The 7,444-nt window shown below is 41.9% G+C and overlaps 1 long non-coding RNA gene across 2 annotated transcripts in view; it reads right to left on the reverse strand.

Moving 5' to 3' along the window:
• Positions 1 to 142: 142 nt before the first annotated feature.
• The window catches only part of LOC106816085, a 13,400-nt gene continuing 6,098 nt past the window's right edge, over positions 143 to 7,444 (reverse strand). The window contains exons 2-5 of one of the 2 annotated variants that reach the window (XR_001394833.1): positions 1,411 to 1,513; positions 1,151 to 1,228; positions 769 to 848; positions 143 to 475 (exon numbers count right to left, since the gene is read on the reverse strand). This is a non-coding gene — a long non-coding RNA (uncharacterized LOC106816085). Of the gene's footprint in view, positions 476 to 768; positions 849 to 1,150; positions 1,514 to 7,444 lie in introns of both variants that reach the window. The other variant, XR_001394832.1, reaches the window with a different exon arrangement.

The raw sequence follows: 7,444 nt of genomic DNA on the forward strand, positions 1-7,444 counted from the left end.
ATCAACTGCCACTGCCCCTGCCACTGCCATGAGTAACATATGTTCAGAACTTGTCACTAAAAAATCTGTTAAACTATTTCGATTACTGAATAGCTTAAGTCTAAAAACGGAACTCAATGAAAAACATGACTTTGCATTTGATAGAGTAACGATGTACACACGGTAGCTAGACAACTTGACGTTTTACACAATGTGCATTTATACAACAGTTCTAGCATCAATGATTTACACACTTACAACTTCTGTCAGCCTGACGAAAACCTCGTACATAAGTGGGCACGCGCTAGTACTCAGGAGTGGCAGTGTTTGCAGCTTCTCAATAAATGGTAGTTGGTTGCTCGTGTCTTGTCCTGGGCTCCTCTCCTGTCGTGGGTCTCCTGTCCTGTCCTGGGCTCCTCTCCTGTCGTGGGTCTCCTGTCCTGTCCTGGGCTCCTCTCCTGTCGTGAGTCTCCTCTCCTGTCCCGGGTCTCCTGTCCTGTAACCACATCAAAGACAACAATCTAACACGCCCTCTAGAGGCTTTATAATACATAATTTTAATGTACCATATTTACTCGTGTATAAGACGCATTCGTGTATAAGTCGCACCCCCATATTTTGCCTTGAAAAGTTGGAAGTGAATGAATCCACAAAATTTAGGAAAATGTAGAAAAACCCGTGATGTAGATGAAAGTCAATGCCAAAGTTCTTTCCTAGGATCAAGAAAGGAATTACTCACTGTAGGGTAGAGCTAGTATGGAAAATTAGCATGCAAGATGTTTGAATTACCAAAAAATTAGCATGCTCCAATCCCAGCTTCATGACCTAGCACCTTGGCACCAATTATTCCTCTTCTCTCTCTGATATGCCTGCAATGACAATGCATGAAACACATACAGAATGAACGGATAACAAATAATCTAGCTTGCACCGGTATTTATACCATAGATAACCCACCAGCTATAATAATTATTACGTTTTAATCTTGATTTAAAATTATAAATCAGTCTACATATTTCTACAATTCAATAGTCATTTCTAAATTAAATCGGTCTTAAACATTGTCAATTGGTTCCAATTTATGTTTTTCATAGGAACAGCTGTGTCCCTACGTCACTGACAAGATGACATGTGGACAGCTATATGTTGCAATCATTATACTCGTACTCACCTTGCTCAATACCTGGCCACCCAACACACAAGTCTTCATAACCAATGGTGATATGTGAAGTATCAGACAATGAGCAGACTGGGAAAGGAGAAAACACTGATGTTGAGTGGCAAAGTTAGGTACCCTTTAGCCACACCAGATCCTTGACACATCCAATAGGATGAAAGAAGGATAACAGCCGTTGCCATCTTCATAAATCCGACGTGGAACCAAGATGTGCAGTCGTCGCACGCCATGGTTTAATGTAAAGTCTTGCCCACCTCCTTTTTCTTCGTCTTCGTCATCGTCGTCGTCGTCTTCTTTTTCTTCTTCTTCGCCTTCTTTTTCTTTCTCCTCCTTCTTCCTCGAGATGATTTTAAACACCTGCAAAAGTTGGTATGGACGTTATACCCTATGGTGTGATAGATTAATGTTAAGTATCTGACTAAAAGCTAGTAGCTATAGCTTGTTGCTTGACCACCAATGGTTTGAGAGGAATCGATTAAAAACACACCGGATGTGTAGCACTGCAGCACTCCATTACCATCAACAAATTCCACATTGGACAGAGCGAGGTTTCTGCTCCACAATGTACCAGACATGTTAAGTCTCACGCATTGAGCGTGAGACTCACGCATTTTGGTCAATTCTCACGCTCTCACGCTCATCTCTGAATTTCTCACGCAAAAATCAAAATCAATAAATAAATAATTAAAACCCCCTATTTTCAGTCCCAAATATGCAAAGCCTATCCCAGCCTGTACATGCCAATACATGTACCAGCTGTACAATGTGCCAGTACACACAGTACAGGCGGGCGCGGTAGGGGGGCTCAGAGTCAGGTGGTTCGACTGTAATCATCTGTAATTCACTTCCGCGCGCATATCAACCAATGGGATTTGGGAGGTATGCAGGCCCTAGATACAATGTCAATAATGTAACCCAAACACAGGATAGGGTTACAATGCGAGCCTATGATTTTCTGTGGAGGAACCCCTGAGTGAATCACTCAGGGCGGTTTGCTGGTGCGTTTTCAGAGACTAGAACTTCCAAACTGGGTTTATTCTCAACACGAACCTTTCTCCGCTATCCTGGAACTTACTATGTATCACAATACTCTGTATTAAACTAATAATTATATAACCTGTTACAAAAATTCGAAGCGACGAGCAGCGATTCTTCCAGCGCCATTTCTGTTGACCTGTGACGTACGCATTCCCAATGCGCATAGCGTTCGGCTAACTTCGTCATGACGTCATGACTGACAGCAGGCATCCCATGATACATTCGATCTTGGAGTCGAAGTTAGCCGAACGCAATGCGCATTGGGAATGCGTACATCACAGGTCAACAGCAAACTCCATGCAGCGCCCCCCTTCACACACTCAGGTTACCACTGCCACAAGGCTAGCACTATTTTTCAAGTGGGCGGAGCTTGCGGCAGTCTAGGATGGCCCGGCATTTGGCTCCGATGTATCGTGGCTGGCGAATGCTGTTCTCGATATATGTGGCAAGCGAATAATTGGAAATGAGTTTGACAATAGAATAGTTTTGAAATTGTTGTTTGCTGTTTTACCGGATTTATTCTCTCAATTCTGCCAATAACGAGTTCATGCATTACACTAATGCTATTGGATATAAAGCATGTTACTCAAATATGATCTCAGCTTGTTTCCTGGTCGCAGTCAAATCAGTCTAAAGCTTTAGGTTTACATTATTCTGTAATATATTATGTATGATAATGCATTTGTGTTTACGCATTTATTCTTAATTTGTGCGTAGTTTACATAAAATCTGATCTTAACTTGTTTACCTGGTATAAGTCTATTGCTGTCCTTCGATGTTGAGCTTCTCATTTACATTTTGTGATATAAAAACGGTAAAAGTTTTACGCACAAAAAATGTTGTTGTTTTTTTACTTGATAAGGCACTAAGCAGTGCTCGTTAGTTTGGATTAATTTGTCCAATTAGTGTAGTAAACTTCTCCAAGTAGGTTTGCTTGAACAGCTGCAAAACATGCATATCACCGTAAGTTCATCGTATACATATATTTCAAATTTGGCATTTTGTGCCTAAAAATCGCTCATTACCATTAGCCTTATACCATTATGCAATTCAGTCCTAGATGATAACGTAGCCCCTAGCAGTTGCACTGTGTGTGAACAGGCGCTATGACTCGATTGAGTCGATTCTAATACGTTTCTGTAGTCTGACTAATTTTCCATGGGCGAATCCATCATTTAATATTGTGGTTACTTTACTCCAGGATGTTTACTTAATACAGTAACGCTATTCCATTCCGATTTTTGAGGCTCAGCACTAATACATTAACACAATTATGATCGGAAGAGATTGGGTATATCCTTTTACGCCAAGAAATTTTTAACAAGCAAATAGTGGCCTTTGCTATCCCAATCCGCCCACCCCGCTTATTAGTCCGACTGGATAAAGTAGCATAGTAGGCGAACTTTTTTCAATGAGATTAGTTTTAATATGGTTTTCTGAGGCTTATCATCATGCAGCTACACAGAGGAATTGCACCGAACCATGTGACTGAAGATAAAAATAGACTGCTGACGTTTCTCGAGAGTGGTGCAGTATCAGTAAAACTCGCATAAGTTTTAAACGTTTCAGACCAGCATGTTTAGCGACTTTACGAAAATGACGACATACCGCTAAAGTATCATTTTCAATCGACTTATATGCTAGGGGCCTCATCGCTCCACACACGACGTCCTCGTTCGCCCGACACACACAAGCAAACATGAAACAATGCGGGTCTCGCGATACATCAATTGACACTGCTGCCTGGCCACGTACGAGCTTACGGGCCTAGCCGGGGCAAGCGCGGCACACGCGGCTATCTGCTAAGCACCCTCTGTTGATTACATGTAACTTGGCACATTGCAGCGACATTTGCGGGCAACGGTGCTGCCAAATTTTCTTGGAACACATGCTGTAAAAAATACGGTAATTCACGCAAGGCCACTGGGGGCTCCTTAGAACGAACTAGTTAGTGTAGGGCAGAATTTCCAATGAGTCACGTATACTTATATGATACATCTAGATTTACTACATTACACAACAGACTCCTGGCATATGTCAAATCCTGGAGATTCGACAGTAAAAATCACAGTGTTGTAGTCGAGTCCATCACCCCCGCGAGTCCCGAGGTCCGAGTCCAGCATCGCCCGAGTCCGCCGCACCCGAGGTTCCGAGTCCAACCACTCGAAGTCGAGTCCGCAGTCAGTTCTTGATAAAAAAAAAGGGCCGGGCACAGACCGACGAGCGCCACTCACTTCTAATGTATGTGTTGTTCAAAAATGGGTGGGGGGGGTGTTTCCTGTCACTTGCTTTAGCATAAAATAGGAAAGTACCGATAAAACTTGCATAACGTCGACACTTTGGACCAGCAATATGGGCTGGGCAGCGCGCAGATACGACGATTAATTAACCGCCGCGGCCTGTGTACATTATTATGCCGCCGTGGGTTGAATACGAATGATGCGCGTGAACTCGGCACCCACCGCCGATTTAAAGCCGCCCGGCGACAAACAGCATCTAGACTTGCTATCGTATGTAGTGGCCTGCCGAGCACGTCTCGACCCGACGTCCTCGCAGTTCGACGTCCGAGTCATTGCACTCGAGGGCCGACGACGGCGAGACCGAGACCAAGGAAAACGGTCTCGAGGCCAAGACCGGTCTCGAGACCTACAACACTGGTAAATCAGGTGGTATCTTACTCTGGACTCACGTTAATTTCGCACCACTCACGCGAATTGTTCATTACGTACGCCATCAGCATTTCTGATGACGAACTTAAGATTGGGAAAATACTGTTTTGTATTACATGGGACGCTGTCTGAAGCACGCGATTTCCACATAATTGACGGCTTATAAATGATTGATCTTATGGCGGTGGGCTTATTCTGTATGTAGGCATTAGAGCTATCCAATGGCATTATCTAAATAGAGAAAATCGAGACTTTGACATCCATGATGACTTATGCGAATTGACGAGTGAGACGATGACGATCGACTTATGCGAGTTTTACTGTATTAGATATCTCACTGACTGTACTTACCTGATAAGTTTATTTTCAAAAGTTTACAACGTTTACACTCTTTATAGAGGACTCTCCGAATATTTGCTAACTTTCGCAAAGAGTTCCTTGTTTGAACAGTATGCCGCGTTCGGATTGTATTCATGAGCAATTCCTCCATTTACGTTTTAGCCGACTGAATTGCGCTCCAACAATCTGATTAAGCCTCCAAAACGATCAGCTGATATGACGTTTGGCACAGTAACTGAGGAAGCGCGCATATGCTAATGGAAATACTTACTAGCTACTAGCTCTAGTACTATAGGCCCGACGATAGCTGCGGCATATAGGGCCGATAGCACGCACTATCCACGGGCTATATCAGGGGACTAGAGCCTAGTAACTACTAAGACTAGTACTAGTATTACTACACTAGTACATAGCCTCAAGAAACGTCTTTGCATAGGCGTTAGAAGACGCTGTGTTGGTCGGCGTTATTACAAATAGTAAACTACTACTACTAGATTAGATAAGCCCCGCCATGAAAACACAACTAGCGTTCACAGAATTGAAATTTCCTACCTATTATAAGGTATTATAAAGGCAAGACAGGACACTTTTTGGAGCATTAATCACCCATTTTTGTAGTTCAGACTCAATAGCTCATAGCGGTTCAAGGAATAAGAAAACATGGGCGCCCATTGAACCTGTGTCATTATTCGTAAACGTGGGGGTAGCACCTAATAAAATCGACAGGGTACCTGGTGTATGGTGTTCTTTGTTCATTATCAAACCGATAAACAATGATGTAGTTAACAGGAAGTGTACGAAAAAACGCTCGATAGCGCTTCTAAGGTTCGTAGCAATATCTTGACGCAATTTATCAAACTGAAAGTATGCCATTCAAGTATAAATTACCCGGTAACTTCGCGGTATAAAAACGACATCATATTTGTTTACCTCAGCATTTATTCCCCTGTTCTCTGTCCTTTAAAACAAGCCAAGATCATTCTTCTGTGTGCTTGCATATAGCAGACGAGTAAAATCTAAGTTGATTAAGTTCACAAAAACTAGTCCAATTTCAGATAGTTTCGCCATGCGCGGCGAATGTAAACATGTTGGGCACTGGCACATTGTGTTCCGCGGCGCTTTGCGATGAGGGATAGATCGACTAAGCTAATAGAAAAAATGAACCGTTCTACGAGTCTCCGTAAGGCATAGCCACGGCGTAAACTGAATAATAAGTTAATATAAGCCTGTTACAAAAATTCGAAGTGACGAGCGGCGATTCTTTCTTCTGTGACCCAAACTCCAGCGACAGATGGCGCTCTCGCTCAATAGGCTCAATCTACCAGGGAGTGCTATATTCAGGCCGGTACGGGAGATTAGCGGTACGCATATAATTTGCTAATATATTGACTAATCGTGCGTCAATAAACTCAATATCACAGAGAGTATAGCTAAGACATGTGTCTTATAGGTATCTATAATTTTAGAATTTAATCATCTGTAACAGCCCCGCGCAATATATTTGCTAATATTGACTATATCTACTTCTATACTATATTCGTATTACTATAATACAAGAGTATACTATATATTCTATAATCGTGCCGTCAATAAACTCATATATTCACAGAGAGTATATGAATTCAAGCCGGTACGGGAGATCATTTGCATAATATATTCTAGATACCTATAGACACATGTCTTAGCTATACTCTCGTGAATATTGAGTTTATTGACGCGCGCGATTAGTCAATATATTAGCAAATATATGCGTACCGTAATCTCCCGTACCGGCCTGAATATAGACAGCTCCCAATCTACCACTGCCACCAGATGGATTTCGGTTTACAATTTGTAACGGTTTTTTACTACAAGTTTTACAGCAGGCACGTTACTCGTATCTATGTAATAAGATTTTGGACTAATAAAGTTGCAAAGATATTAAAAATCCGACATTATTTTTATGAGAAATTTGAATAAAATAGTGATACGAAAAGTGCGCCCAATTTACTACTTTCAAATCATTACGCTGCTTTACTTAAAACTAAGTTTCACGTGTTTATTTAATATTTATCATAAATTTTCGGATGCTTGCCAATATACCTAATTCTCGAACATTGTCTTTGATGCATTTTTGGCGTATTCAGCTTAAAACATCTAAATTTGTCCGCACCACAAACATGCAAAATAATAGAAATTTTGTAATGTTCTGTTCGACGGCGACTTCGCGGCCGTTGGATTGCCATTTGCTGGTTTTCCCTGG

Source organism: Priapulus caudatus, unplaced genomic scaffold, assembly GCF_000485595.1.
Source record: "Priapulus caudatus unplaced genomic scaffold, Priapulus_caudatus-5.0.1 Scaffold1281, whole genome shotgun sequence".
In the NCBI taxonomy this organism is placed as follows: domain Eukaryota; kingdom Metazoa; phylum Priapulida; class Priapulimorpha; order Priapulimorphida; family Priapulidae; genus Priapulus; species Priapulus caudatus.